The sequence below is a fragment of the Melospiza georgiana genome, chromosome 8, assembly GCF_028018845.1.
Source record: "Melospiza georgiana isolate bMelGeo1 chromosome 8, bMelGeo1.pri, whole genome shotgun sequence".
Classification (NCBI taxonomy): Eukaryota; Metazoa; Chordata; class Aves; order Passeriformes; family Passerellidae; genus Melospiza; species Melospiza georgiana.
This window is the reverse complement of record NC_080437.1, coordinates 27,448,133-27,463,853: the sequence shown is the minus strand read 5'-3', so window position 1 is coordinate 27,463,853 and position 15,721 is coordinate 27,448,133. Positions and strand designations below refer to the sequence as shown.

Here is a 15,721-nt window from a genome sequence, read left to right as displayed (position 1 = left end):
TTCAACCTCATCTTAACCATGTCAGGTCTGTCTGCAAAAGTTAGAGATGAACGTGCACCCAACTGTGTTCTCAAATCAAGGCCAAAGGAAAAACAAACTGCAAATGATGAGATCTGTGACCTAACAATGGTAAAACTATAATAGAAATAATTTAAAAATCCAACCCCAAAGCAATGCAGTTTTTCCAAGTCATACAAATCAATGTACCTCTGCCTGGTCACAAGCCATGCACCAGGCAAATAAGGGGTGGCACAGTGCATAAGAAAGCAGAGTTGTGATTCAAGGCCATAAGTGGAAACAAAATACAAACAGCAATGTCCTGATGTACTCCACAACTGCAGAGCTCTGTCCAAAGGCCGCCTCAGAGACAAAACCAAAACCAGGTACCCCGGGAAAGGGAGCATCTTACCAAGCAACTGAAATACTCAGGAAAAATGGCTGATTTTGGGGCACAGAAACCCTCCTCCCCATCTGCAACAGAAGCTGCAAGCCTTAAGGTAAGCACAAAGCAAGGTTTTACCTGAAAATGTACCGCCCACACTCTCCACTGTACACTTTCAAAGTGTCCATGCTACAAACCCTGACTGTCCCCGAGCCCTGGGTGGCCTTGCACTGCAGTGGGAGTGTGTGGCCACCTTACATAGAAATTACTTTGAGATGGGAACACTCATCACTGATGTCAACTTTGGAAGAGTTTCAGGTTCTTGGCAAACAAAAGCTGCAAGACCAACAAACCTTGTGCCAAGTGATGTCTTGCCACCACTGGTCCATTCCAACATGGATCTTTCTAGCCTACTACTGCAGTCTGGAGAAAGACATGCTCCTCCACCTCCCTCTGCATCACACAGCTGTCAAAAATCTCTGCATTTCCTGGGATCCTTCTGGGTATAAAACTGAATATTGTTGAGAGGCCTCTCCTAATTATGATTTTGAAGGCAAATTCCTAAATCAAGCAGATCCCAAATAATTATACTAAAGCAACACTATGATTCTGAAGCTGAAGTGATATATCCAGGACTAATTTTATTCACAGCATAACTTTGGGCCTTTGGGTCCTATTTGTTGCACATCTTGAGGTTTCCTGCTTTGAACTATAGGGCTAGAAGACAGAAGCTTTATTTAAATGTATGAAACAATTTCTAAAAAAGAGAGGCTACCTATAATCTCATGACTTCCAAAACTAGAAAAGGCAATGTCAAAAACTTTTGAATGCTGATGCTCACAGTAATAAAAATTATGCCATTTTGGAAGGTTCCTCCCCCAGAATGAACTCACAGTTGCTCGGTAACACGACTGCTCATCCTTTCATAACCCCTTTGATCTTCAGAGGCACTGATGAGACAGGGCTGCTTCAACTCAGTAGAAAAAGATCAAATGCAATAACCTGGGCTTCACAATGAGAAGGTGATGAGAGCAGCATAGGTGGCCATCTGCCCAGCAAAGGAATGGAATCAATCAATGCCTGGCATTTTCTCTCACCCCTTCATTTTCATACAGATCTCACACTGACCTCAGCGCCCGTCCATCACTTTCTCTTCCCAACTCCCAGCTCCTCTTTGTCATTCCTTGCAAGAAATTTGGATACTTTTTAAGAGATGTCAAATAGCAACAGATGCCCTGGAGCAGATTTTCCCCTGAATTTATATATTGAGAATCTCCTATTATCAATATTGGACATTGTCAGAGAGTATTTTAATCCCTGGTGAATATAATTATATTATATTTTAGTGTAGCACAGAAGACAATGTTACCAGCTAAACCCCTTTTAGGCTGAGCTGTGCTCACAACATTCTAAACCCAACAGCCACCACAGGCCACAAATGCTTTACATCATGTTCTCCTTCTGACTTGAGAACACAGCCCGGGTGCTGCCTGTATGGGCACATGTAGGTAAAGATCATTTGCCACCAACTTTTCAATGTGCTGCTAAACATGCAGGTATTGCAATTTCCTACCCTGGCCATAAGATATGGTGACAATCCTGCATTTGACTATCAGGGAATATGCAAAGAAAGCTGTAAACATCAACAGACAACCCAGGCTGGTTAATTATAAAGCCCAGTCTAATAAAAACTCCATCTTTGTTAAAAGGTGGTTAAAAATAGACCTGCTCTTTAAATAGCCAGCGGTGTCCTGTGCCCTGGTTCTCACTAATACCATTGTAATTATCCTTCTAGGGATACACAGTGTGCTCAAAGCCAAGTCAGTGCAGAGTCCTCCTGCACGCTGCCACCATGCCTGCAAAGCAGCTGTGCCATTCATCAGGAACCTGCCTCCTTGCAGAGGAGGCACTAACCTGCTTTGCTGCAATCTATGGATTTTCAGCTTCACTGCTAGAATTAGGTCACCAGCAAAGATAGCCAAGATTTCCCAAACTCTCCAGCTATTCTTGATTATTCTGTTCAGAGGTTTCCTGGCTAAGCACAATGCCTTTGAAATGAAGAGGTGTTTGGGCTCCTGCAAGGCTTCTGCAGTCAAACACTGAGAAGCAGAGATGCTCTCACTCCATAATCCTTAATGGCCTCTAAAACTGCCAGGCAATGGGAAAGTTCTCCAGCTCAGATCTACTGCCACCAGGTCCTTCCAGCCTCTCCAGAAAAAATCAAAGATGGTGCACACCAGAAAACAGATGAATTAGAAAGGATCTGCAGGGACCCTTGAAGAGCCATGCCTGCACTTGAGCCTGGCAGAACCCAAGGCAGCAGAGAGCTTCCCTGCAGGCAGCTGGAGAGTAGCCAGGGACTGGTCTGCTTCATAAGACAGGCATTTGTATATCACTGAAAGAGTAAAGGATTCTATTAACTTGTTATTTGGGAAAACATATTTCCTGTTTTTAAAATCATGAATAGGAAATTTGTCAATATCAAGAATAAATTCTTATCTGGTGCTAGAAGTTCTTTTTGTCATTAACATAATTTAAAAAAATAACACAGGTAAGTTATAGCCACTAAGATTTTTTAAATCACATGCATCTATCTTCTGAAGCTGACCTCATGGAAGAAAACTCCTAATGAAAGTATATTCTAAGAATGTGACCATTTGACATACTTGTTTACACAAAATCTTTTATGCCAGAAGGAAAGCATGTGCTCTTCATCTAATATCTCTTCACACTGTCAGAAATATTTAAGGAGTCATCAAATATCTACTGTACCTTTCAGGTATAGAGGGCATACATCTGGAACAAGGGAAGCAGTGCATGTAATTTCACCTTGTAAAATTATTTTAAATTTAACCTCAAACTTCCCAGGGAAAATGAATTACCAGCCAAGGTCATTCTTTGATGTATGTTTGGAAAAAAAGCAGTAGGAAGGAGAACTTAAGACATCCTAACAGTACTTTTCGTACTGAATATAAGGATTTTTGCACAGAAAAAGCAGCAATAGTGTATTTCAAGAGGCTATGAGCTGGCTAACATTAAGTGACAAATGGTTTTAACTCATGTCACCTATGCTTGTTACTCAGGAGGGAGCCTGAACAGAGCATAGCTCCCAGCACACTGACAGCAGGTGAGCCATGTCCTGAACTCACACATACAGAGGTACCAGGAATAAAAAAGAATTTTTGAAAGGAGGCACCAGAGAGTGTGAAAACACACCTTGCCTCTGTTTAGGTGGTGTGATGTGCTAATACAAACTCTCTCAATACAGTTCTTCCAAAGAGGGGCCAAGTTTATTGTCTAGAAAATTAAAACAGTATAAACCTCAGGGGGAAAGAACAACACAAACCCCCTGCCTTGCTCTTTCCCTTTAACTGGGCACCTTACTTATATTTTCTTTCTCTCCTGTAGGAGTGTGTGAAGGCCAAGAGATGCAAGATGGCTCAAACCTCAAACAAGGAAAAAGCATGGAGCTGGCTGCTTGGAACCAACTTTCTCTGGGCTGGAAGCAAGAAAAAAATGTATCTGTAAGACATGCAAATTGCTCCATTTGCTTCAGCTCAACTACAAAACTTCTAGTGCTTTCAATAGGGCTCAAAAATCATTATATTAAGCACAGGATGCTCTACCTAGTGAACTTTTGATCAGCTAAAGAAGACCATTATGACCCCTGTCTGGGTCTTCAATGCCACAAATGGATACAAATTTGATTCTCCAAACCAAGAACAGCTGTAGTTGAGTAAACTAACATTTGTAGGAGGATTAGCTGCCTTATGCTAGCTGACCCTGTATTTTCCCAGCAGGAAAAGGGTTAGGACCCCACTTGGAACAAAGCAGACACTGAAAGGTTCATGGTTTGTTTTGGAAAGAAAAATTATTTTAAAAGACAAGAAAAAGAGAGAGGAGCTGGAACACCTACTCCTATGGTTTGGTGGAAACTGGTTTTCATTTGCTCTGCTATCAGAGCAGTATTAAGAAAATAACCACATGACCTTACAGAAATACCTGCAGCAGCACCACTTTATAATCACAGTCACCCCCTCCTTCCTTGCTCTTTTGTAGTGCTTATGTAACCCTCAGGGCCTCATGAACTTAGGCAATACTTACTACCGTTTCACCAATCAGATATTTTATTTTCTATGTTGCATCCCATCCTGGGATGACTCCCTGTTGGTTTCAAAAAACACTGCTGTTAAAAATCATAGCTAAAAAACAACAAAAAAAGTCATTTTCTCCAAACACAATTCACCTGGAGAGAGCCTGTGGTGGGTTTCCTCAGCATGAGAGCCAAACTGCAAACCGGAAGGAGGAACTTTTTGACTTTCCCAGTGCTGTGCTAGGCAGGAGCTGGCAGAGCTTGCAGGCACTTTCAGGAAGGGCAAAGCAGCAAAGCGGAGATGACATTTCCACCAGCAGGAAAGGGCGACGCAGCAGCAGGACCTTGGAGTGACAATCAGACCTGGCCCCAGACAGCTTGCATGACCCCAGGGAAATCCTGCAGAACTGAAGCACACCCCACTCATCCACAAAATGGAGCTAATCCTGATTCCTTCATACAGTACTGCACAGCTACAGCTGCTCCTGGTTTTCAGGAGCTCATGTAGCCCAGCAATGAGAAAGGTGTGGGAAGAGCCAAGAGTCTGGGATTCTCTGGAAGCCAATTCGTCCAACTTCCTCTGGTAGTTAATGAGGCTCAGAGTACAACATGGCCACATTTCCCAAAATGGATCAGTAATTCCTCACTACTCCATATATGCAACAAAAATCTGTCTGAGGTCTTCTGTTATCTCTGTCCCAAGAAATTCTCAAGATGGAATTTTAAAGGAGTTTAGTCATAATCAGGAAGACAAGACAAAGGCTGTATTGTTGACACTGCAATCACACAGTCATAAAGCTTTTTACTTCTTAAAACCCTTTAGTTCTGATGTCCTACTGTTAATCCCATTATGGTTTAGGCCCCATTAAAAAAAATATACACCACAGTAGCTCAGACATCACACTATTCTAAAAAACAAACACCTACATACGATGTTTTCTCTTCTTTCTGTTTTTTAAATACAAAGGTTACATTGGCTTATTGGTTTTGTGTGGGGGATAGGAAACACTTAACTCTGGGCACTGGGTTGCCCCAAGCATCACCAGAATTGTAGGGAAGATTACAAGAGTTGGCAATATTAATAATATTTTTCACTTTAAATAACAGAACAATTAAAAAAAAAAAGCTCAGTTGAAATGAAAAAATAAAAAATTCTTTAAGAATCTCGTGCAATTTGCCTTTCCTGGATGGCTGAGGGAAAGCACAAGCCAGTGCTGTCTGCACAGACCTGGGAGCCAGCCTGGAGGGCTTACAGGAGTCCCCTGCTTGTGTAGCACAGCCTTCCACTCTGACAGCTGCTGAACACTTCCAGTGTGCCCAACACACAGTACAAACCCCTTCCCATTCTGCTCTTTCCCCACCACGTGTGCTCTGTGCAGAGATCACCACAACACACAACTCAGAGAAACTCCAAGAGACACTCATGTCTCCAGAGAGCCGTCACATGTTTTCCTGAAGTATATGACACTAGACATAAGATTTTGCTTCTCCTCTCCTTTTGCAATCACTTCACTGAAATGTATCCCTGTATGTGCTTTTTCCAGTGAATACCAAGCCTGTAAGCTGCTCTTCCAAGCCAAGAAAAGTTTAAAAGAGGTCACACCACAGAGAACAGGCTCTGCACATTTCCTAAGAGGGTCATATTACATAGAATATCCACGGGAGATGAAGTGTTCCCATCCAGTTTCCCACTTTTTTTGGCATCAAAGTTGCTCTTTGGGTTAGGTGAAGTGGGAAATGCATACATTGGAAAAAGAAAAGATCCATTTTATTTGTTCCCCACATTTGCCTAGCTCAGCCAGAACTCCTCAGCATATTTTGAGGGTCTAACAGAGTGATTCTTGCTAGGAAAGTTGACTGCTATATTCAGCATTTGAGACTCTTCACGTTCACAGAGGCACAGAGGCACTCAGCTTTGGACAGCTTTTTTTCTTCCCTTGAACAATGCTGAAATAATTTTCTTCTTAGTCAGACATCAGAAAAAACTTTCTAGCAGTAACCACAGTTAATGAGGGCAATAGGCTGCACTGTTTCCCTGTGCAATCCTGCTGTCAAATGCTTTTAAGGCCATGCTAGATTGGCACCTGCCAGAAAAGCTTTAGATGGAGCTTATCCTGCCTTGGGATGAGGGCACCAAATGAGTGCTGTAGGCCCCCCTCAGCTCCATCCCTGACAGCTTCAGAAAACTTCAGAAACCACAGAAATCTGAAGAACACAGTTTCTTGCTCTCCTTTAGATATAGAGCCTGAGCCAGCTGCAAGGGCAGCATGCTGAGAGTCTCCAGAAACCTCTTTGGGAGCAGAAGATCTGCTCCAGAGTGGCAGTTGCAGCTGGCAAAGGGCATTAATGCCACGTGTGTAGGAGCAAGCAGGCAAAGCTAAAGGGAGGATCTTGAGGCATCTGCAAAGCACTGTTTCCATTAGCAGAATGAGACAGCTCCCTGCAGTGCAGGTTGGCAAGGAAAGACCAGGAGCAAAGCAAACAACAGGAGGGATTGCAGGGAAGAGGAACCCCCCACCCAAACTGCCTGCACCCCAGCAAGCTCTGCAGTTACACAGCTGCAAACTTGGAAAAGGGCAGACAGCTCTGAGGAGCACCAGGATCCACTCTATGAGAAACACTGGAAACAAACACAGATCAAAGGGAAACACCAAGCTGTATACACAGCTGGGGCTGTCTTCCCCTGTTAAAAAGAGAAGGGCACGTGGATTTAACTGCAGGCTCTTTGTGAGTGCTTGCACGTAACCGTGCATCTGGGCACAGGCGCGCACTCGCCCCACGCTCCAGCTCCTGCCATCACCGGGGGGCAGCTCGTGAATGGCATTTTCCAAGCTCTATGCAAGATTCCCACACAGCTGGGCAAAACCTGACTGGGCAACCCACAACTCAACCCACCCCAGGAAACAAGGCCAAATAGGTGGAAATGAAAGACATGGGAGATACAAAGCAACCTCCGTTTTAGCCTCTGATTTCTACAATAAACCTGCTGCACTGCTCCTCCATTTAGAATGACTCATTTGAACAATTTCATTGAGTTTCCAGAAGGAACACAACAATTCTCATCTAAGTGCTGGGCCTTGACCATGTGGAATTGGAATGAATTACCCAACTCTTCAGCAAGTTGTGTCTTTATGTAGTACTGTAAAGTCTCTCCTGAGAAGAAAATGTGGAGGACACACTGCCCAGAACTTCCTGGGGGAGCCAAAGCAATCCCTCCTGCACAATCCAGCTCTGAGAGAAAGAGGAGATTACCTACACTGCAGCAGCACACGGAAATGCTGGTGGCTTCCTGTTGTCAGGTTCTGGAACACTCTTGGCTGACCAGGCTCTTCTTCAAGGCTAGTGACAGTCACAGTGGGCTCCTCAGGGCTGAACCTTCCTGTTCTGTTCCTTTTCTTTCCTGGGATGCTCACAGGGAGATCTTCCCGTATGCAAATAAGCAGCAAAATCAAGTCTGGCATCAACAGCCTTTCCATATACCCCTCCTGCTGGTTGTATGGCTTTGCCAGCCCTCACCCATGTGGAAGGGTCCTTGTCCTTTTTATTACAAACACGAGAGCAGTGTCTATCAATGTTCTCCTTTTGATTCTGCATTATTCACTGTCCTGGACAGTAAGGAACCCTTGGCACTGATCCCCAAATGACTCGGCACAACTACAGCGCTGTGGAGACAACCAGAGAGGAGCAACAACTGCCCAAGTGAAGGAGCAGCATTCACCAGAGAGCCATTAAGAGCTGTGCTTCTAAATGATTCAGATGCTTTTAGATATTCCACCCTGGCTCAGCAACCAGACAACTCAGAGATAGCAGCCTGCACTTGACTTTGCAAGCATGACTAAATTTTGTGCAGCTGTTTACTACCTACCATGATAAAACCCACACCCTTACCATAGGAGCTGCTATCAGTCTGGGCCATGTGTGAACCCACTGATACCATGCACAGAGTCTGCTTCTATAAAAGTAATGCTGCATTTCAAACTCATGTCCTGTTTCCACTGGTGGCTTCATGAATAAGCTTTTCTGTACCAATCCTCCTTTCCCTCAGCTCCTGGTGTGCAGAAACCCTTGTACAGGCAGTTACAAGATCATTCTGTAACTGCTACATCCCCTTTCCTGCCTCACCTTTTGTGAGCTGAACATGCTCATTTGCAAAATCTACCATTGACAGCAATCTGTTCTTCATCCTGAGCCTTATAAAAAAAAAAGAGAAAAGAGAAAAGGCATCCATGCTTTGCAAGAGCTTTTCATTTTTCCCCTAAATAAGTCATGTTGCTTTATGAATGTACTCTCTAAGGTAAATAATTAACAGGCAAGAGGGACAGAAAATCTTATTACATGGCTAATGGGAAGTGATGCTCAGGCAGCAGTGTAGCCATAAAGTATAGCTTCAAAAGACAGCCCCTAGGCCTTCTTAATGGAACATTGGGCTGAAAACCTGACTCATGCAGGGATTCCTCTGCATTCCTTCAGACTCAGACAAATCCAAAGTCTTTATCTGAGATTCAGCCTACATCTAATAGACAGTCTGTTTCACCTCTGAAAAACAGGATACTCCAAATTTTGCACAGGCACTGTAAGGAACAACCACAAAGAGCACTAGGCAGAGATGATCTGTATTTCCATACAAATTCAAACTCCCAAGGACAGAAGGGGACACTGGTAGGTTACACCATCTACTGCTATGTTCTGCCATGCCCCTGACATAGCCCTGTCCATGTAATCCACTTGTTCCATGTGAGCAGAATTCCTGACCCTTGGTTCCACATTGCTTATTTAATTGTTTTATGGTTTTCTCATGCAGTGTTTGGGAGGAAACCTGTGAGGTCTGTTTGCCCACAGTTATGCAAACTACTCAGGGTAATCAGCACCATTTGCAGCCAGACAAGAACCACAGCAATTGCAAGATGAAGCCCTTCCCTCCTTTCCCAGACAAAGTTGTGAACACCTGTCACACACTTGCATTTACTATCACAGCATCCAAAACTAGGAGTTAGACCATACTGCTGCCTCCAAAGCAGCAAATGTGCCTACACTCTGTGTCCCTCTTCTCTTGCCTTAGGGGAGAAGGTGTCAAGCAGCACCTCCTGGCCCTGGCCAACACTGAGGGGACAGAAGGACATTGAGAGGGACACAAGCAGTGAGCATAAAGTTTTGAAGGAAGGTGGAAGAGGGGAAACTTGTGTGAATGAGAGAAAAGGCAAGCAACCAGCCAGAGATGTGGCTCAATAAAGCTGTGGGTCAAAGGACTGGGTCAATGCAACCTTGTCCCTGCTCCTTTTCTCCATCAGGCACCAGCTCTGTGCATGTGTCTGCTTCTCACCTGGCACAGGCCACACCAGGAGACACGTGGGGCATCCCATTCTTCCCATGTTCCCTTGCAGTATAAGGTTAGAGGTTATCCAAGCTGTCATACTTTGGTAAAAATGGGCCACACACAGAAAAGAGAACAAAAGCATGTTTCCTTCATTTCCTACCCCACTTCCTTTGGTTATTACAAACCTGCATGGGCTACATCATTACATGTACCCGATGTAGATCAACACATACAACTCCAACTTCTGCCCCAAGAGTACAAGGTCCTGAAATTTGTCGTTAACAGGTGATCAGTCTCAAAATTATGTTCCTATTACCTCATCTTTCCTACAGCAGAAATTCCCAACTGGCTTTTAGCTATGCTTTCAGGCCCATGAGCAATGTTAGTCACTTGAACAAGAAAAGTTGTTGCATCAGGACTACAGGCTCTCAGCACCTCAAAGAGCACCCTGGAAAAAAAAATAGCAAGCCTGCAAAGTCTCAAGAGATGCATTTAGGGGAGAGATGGTAAGTACAGAGCCATGACACGACTGAAAATGGAGTCAGGAAAGCTGAATGCTTGACTTCCTACTTGAGACCAGAGGTCCAAGCTCACTGATTAGAGAGGGCATTTGCCCAGTCTTTATAATTTTTTGAGGACAGCCATAAATATACAGAACTGGAGAGGGTTCGACCTGAAACAAAACAATGGCAATGCACCCAAGTAGAAATCTGAGGATGCAAGTTTGGGAAGAGATTCAGGAACCACAGCTGGCAATGATGCACTCCAAATCAGACTGGTGACCTCTGATTTGGTGCAGAGACCTGACTGCAGAGAATATTTCTTCAGAAGATGGGGGTTTCCTCTCAGGTCTCCCTTCTGGAAGGCAGGATGATGAAAGGATTCTCAGCATCAGACCATTATGACAAGGCCAAACAGATCGTGCTGACAGTTCTTTCTACACCATGGGAGAAAAACATATCAGAAAGTGCCCCAAACACATCTTAGTTAAGAAGGGCTTTGTGATAAATATCTGTTTCTGAAAAATGGCTTATAACAGTGATTTTATTGTGCAACATTGTCGAAATAAAAACATTTTTCTTTGTGACAGTTTATCCAAAATAGTAATATTCGTTTTTTTCCTTTTCTTTCTTCAACAGCTATTGGATTCCTAAGGGAGGTGCAGAGATCTGGGAGCAGAGAGGATGACAGGCATGCATACATTCTTCACTGCATCACTTCGAATAAAAAATAAATCATATTGAAACTAGAAATTCCTATATGAGCAGTACTAAAGGACTTGAAATGAAATGTGGATAATTTTGTTTCCTTCAAATCTTGGCATGGAGACTAACTGTCCCTTTGCAGCAGCTGTACTCAGAGTTCAGAATGTTCAGCCACCCAGCCAGTGTGAAACAAAGCCTTTGCAGACTTCCAGTTGTAACTGAATCAAAATGCTGCTTCTGCCCAAGGAGGCACTTTGCATGACCAAGTGTGCTGGTCAGCCTTCCCCAGTGTTACACCAGTGACTGGTGAGTTCTCAGAGCAGTGCCAAGAAACAGCAAAAGGCAGATTGACACTAAATAATGCTGGCTGAGCCTGAACAAACCCAGAAAGAACAGCCCTCTGACAGCCTTACTCCAAAAGCCACCAGCTTCACTCCCTCCAGGTTAAGCAAAAACAGCAACAGCACTGTAATAAGTTATCCAGATCTCCTAAAACAGAGAAACATGCTGCAGCTCTGTTGAAAATTGTTAGTCCCAGCTGAAAACAGAGGCATCTGTCATCCAAACAACAGAGCTGAAGACAGCTAACTACCTCCAGCTCTTGTTCCACACTGGCCTTGGAGACAGGAGAGTTTAGCTACAGTTCCCACAAGGAGCAAGTTGGATCAGTGCATGCTCTGACCTCTGGATGTGTCAAAGAAAGATGCATGCTCAGCTGTGCTGGATATGGTTTGACTGCTGCAAGGAACATCACAGGTTCCAAGTTTTATTAATGAGGAAAACAATATGTACTGTCAACGTTTGCTACATGAAGTTAGCATGAAAACAAAGCTCACTCCAGAGAACAAATGAAATTTACTGGATTAGTTTCTTGTTCCAGCTCTCCTGATAAATAGCACTGAACTCAACACCACATTGATTAGCTGGTTCAAGACAAACACTGATCAGATTGCCTTGGCAAGCATATATAGCACTACAAAAGCACAATCATCCTTGTCTATTCAGAGTAGCAAGGATTCACCATACTTTCATTTCCCTTCCTTCTATCTTTCCCAGCCTAGACAGCTTGTCTGCACTATTTAAAAGCTCTACCTTAAAAGCTTTTCCTAAGACACACTCAAAGCCCTTATTCTAAAGAAACAGAACCAAACAGTGCAAATGCTGCAGAGCCTCAGAAGGCCCCCATGTTTCAGTGCAAACTGACCCAGGTCACTGTTCTCTCCTCAACTTTCAGTAGGGGTTTTTTTTATCTTATCCACTACCTCAGATAGGCAACTGAGCACAACAGTCAGCTCTGGGTGAGAAACCGCCTTGGAAAACCACTCTGCAATAAACAGCCTCTCGCGTCAAAGAAAGAATGGGTGAGGAGCCACAAGATGGGGAATTCTGGTAAGAGTCAGGCTAAAAACCACAGTACTTGATCCTTGCTATGTGTCTGTCTTCTTTGCTTCTGATCATGTCAAAAGATATCAGAGAGAAAGGATGTTAACCGCTTCACTCTGTGCTTTTACATGCAACAAACTTTAAGCAACTTTTCCTTTTTCTTTCTAAATTATGTACTTTTGCAAAGCCACAAATTCTGCAAGATCTTCAGAAAATTCTATTTTCAGTGATCCCGAGTCCTCTTTACCTCCTTGATCTATCTTTTGTCTGAACTGAATTATTGTTACCATAAGAAAAATATGCTCTCATAACTCATTCTTTACCCAATTACTCAGCTTTGTTTTCCTTCCTTCTGCTGCATTACAAAGCAATCATCATCAAAACCTAATAGAACAATGTATGATCTACAGAAAAATGCTGGGTTTTTTTTGATTTTTATTTTTTAAATCTGATCAACAGCATTACAAAACTCCTTACATCTCTCTGTCGGGAGATGTAACATTTCTGACAGACATCACTGCTGTATTGGTCTACCAGAACTGCCACTTCACAGAGCAGCAGGATGTCACCTCAGAGCTGCGTGTCTCCCCCTAATCCCACACTGACCACATCCTCCTAACACTGCCATGTGTCTCAAATGTTCACAGACAACAGCTAACACCACTATCTGTATAACACACAACATTTACCTTTAACCTGGATTTCAGTTGTTATCCTTTTTGAGAAAATATTACACTTGTAAACTTCATCTTTCAGTCACACACTTTATCTTGTCTTCCTTCAGAAAACAATGCAGAGTGTTGCTTACACATCAGGTTTTTTGGTAGGCATGTTAAAGGACTAAAAAATATCATTTTAGTTACATACTGCAGCAGATGAGAAGAATGCTGGTTTCTTGTTTAAATGCAAGCAATGACTCATCCTGAGCAGAGATAAACTGAAACACATACCCATTAAATAAAATTTTTCAGTGTGAGGATTAATGACAGATAATAAGTATAAATTAACTTTAATCTTTTACAACAAACGAAGTCCCTTATATAAATGTCACTGCAATCTTTTCAAATTAAAAAACCCAAATCAAAGCCAGAAGAGGAATCATTTAAATATTACAGCAAATGTTTGGTACCAAATCAAACAGCTCCTTAGCAGAACCAGTGGAGTGTTCTGGAGCAAAAGATTTTCAAGCAGTAAACCTTAAAAAATTCTTTTAATTTTTTTTAAAACACATTTTTAGAAGGTTTTCTACATTAAAGTGGTACACACTAAAACATCATCAGCTCTGCAATATTGAGTCGAAGTTAAATCACATATTCAGAAAGGAGGAGAGCATTTTGTTTTACTAATATTCTCTTGCTACTGCTTAAAACAAACTCTGTGTAATTGTTGAATGGGTTAAACCAAAATTTAACTGAACATAAGAAGACTGCTGTTCACAGACAAGAAGAGAAAAAAACAGAGTCAGAGACCTAATAGTGGACAATTTTGAAAATTATAGTGTGTGTCAATAATAGCGATAACAGTGAGATTCAGAAGGAATAATCTCAAATAATGGGGAAAATGAGCACCTGTCAGCCACAAAGCCATTAGTATCAGGGCTTTTATATCTGCAACAGTTAAGTCTGGAGACACTGACAAACTCAACAACACAGCAAATAAAAAAAGGAGCTGGGGAACACAGGAAACAATCCCCCTCACTCAGAAAACACTGCTGTGGAGTTTGAAAATAAATGCTTCCAGTATGCAACTCGCTGCCCAAATCACTGGTAATGAACACTGCAAACACAGCAAGGGCACCACAGCATCTAGCTGGGTTTGCAGATGGGAGCAGCTGATCAAGCCACAGCATCTGCATCAAGGGACAGAAAATCCCAAACCAGGAACATCAGACTCCTGAGCAAAGTTCCCAGATGCAGGAGTTTGCCTGTACAGAGCACCCAGCATGATCAAATGTGTGCCCTTCCCAGAAGGATGAAAACCAAAGGCTTCTAAAACCATGTCTGAGACAGACCTGGAACACAGTGCCCCGGCATGGGAAGCCCTGGAGGAAAGACCTTGCTGAGAAGGCTGATGGTTAGGAATCTTCAGCCTGGAGCAGGTGGGGACTAAGGAGAATAACAGACAAAAGGAGAGGAAGAGAGAGATATTACACTGACTGAAAATGGAAGGACAAATTCTGCAACAAGCAAACACCTTGTCAATATTGAGGAAAAGGAGGCATAAGGGGAAGCTCAAGTAATAACACTCCTCTCACAAGTAACACTTCCTGACATGCTAGTCAATAGTTAATCCTTATGGTATCCCCACCTCAGAGAATGTTAACTGTCCTCAGTTAAAGACAGGGAATCAAGGCAAGAACTTCCTCAACTTACACAGACAACTGATACCCAGCACATCCCCATCCCATCAGTTGACAGAGTCCTTCGGACAGTAAGTATGTAACACTGGCTGCTAAGAATTTGAAGTTTTGCTGCCTGCCCTCAGGCTAGAAGAAGATGATCACATATCCATGCAAACTTGGCCAATGTGATAGGACCAGGCTGGTCCAGGGAAAGATGGAAACAGCTCTGCTCTAAAGCTGCACTGAGTAAAAGCAGCATTTGCAGTAACAATTAGATATGCAAATAAGCACACTGAAGATTAGTGACGGTTTACTGTTGTCATGGAGAAAAAAGCACCTTCAGTTCTGGGTCAGACCCAAGGACTGCATTTCCTTTCCCTCACTGGTAAATAGAACCAGAGAGAGCACTGGAAAACCCAGGAGCCAACACTCCTCAACACAGCTCAGCCAGGGACTGGAAAGGCTGAAGCCCAGGGAGCAACACAACCCAAATAAAAAACCTTCCCTGCATCAACCCAGAGAGGTAAGACCATGGCAATTCTGTAGATACTCAAAAATACCAGGAGGGAGAAGCACAGGCTGGAAGAAAACACCCACACCATGCAAAGGCCAAGCTGCTTCCCAGCATTGCTGCTGCTAGGGAGAGGCAGATGTGGGGGAAACTGAGGCAACACAATTTATGAGGTACTCAGCTCCAATTCTCTTGAAGCCACAGGGGAAGACCTCGTCTGAACGAAAATACACGCTTGGCTCAAAGCTCTGTGTGTCTTTGGCCATCCTCACAGAACTCCCATCCCTTGTTACATGATGGCTGCTAAGAGAGAAGAGGAGGCAATCAACCGATTTAGACTGAGCTTTCCTTCCCACCCTGGGGGTTTCTTCATAGGAGCAGCTGGCCAAAGCACCGCCTTTGTTACAGCAGCCACAGAAAACACAGACACCCACCCTCAGCCCCCCTAAAATCCCACAGAAGAGCCAAGATAAGTTTATAATGGAAACCCTG

General features: G+C 43.3%; 1 protein-coding gene across 2 annotated transcripts in view; it reads right to left on the bottom strand.

Annotated features, from left to right (window-relative positions):
* The window catches only part of MXI1 (MAX interactor 1, dimerization protein), a 54,639-nt gene that overhangs the window by 11,359 nt on the left and 27,559 nt on the right, over nucleotides 1-15,721 (bottom strand). The gene's annotated exons all lie outside the window — the stretch shown is intronic.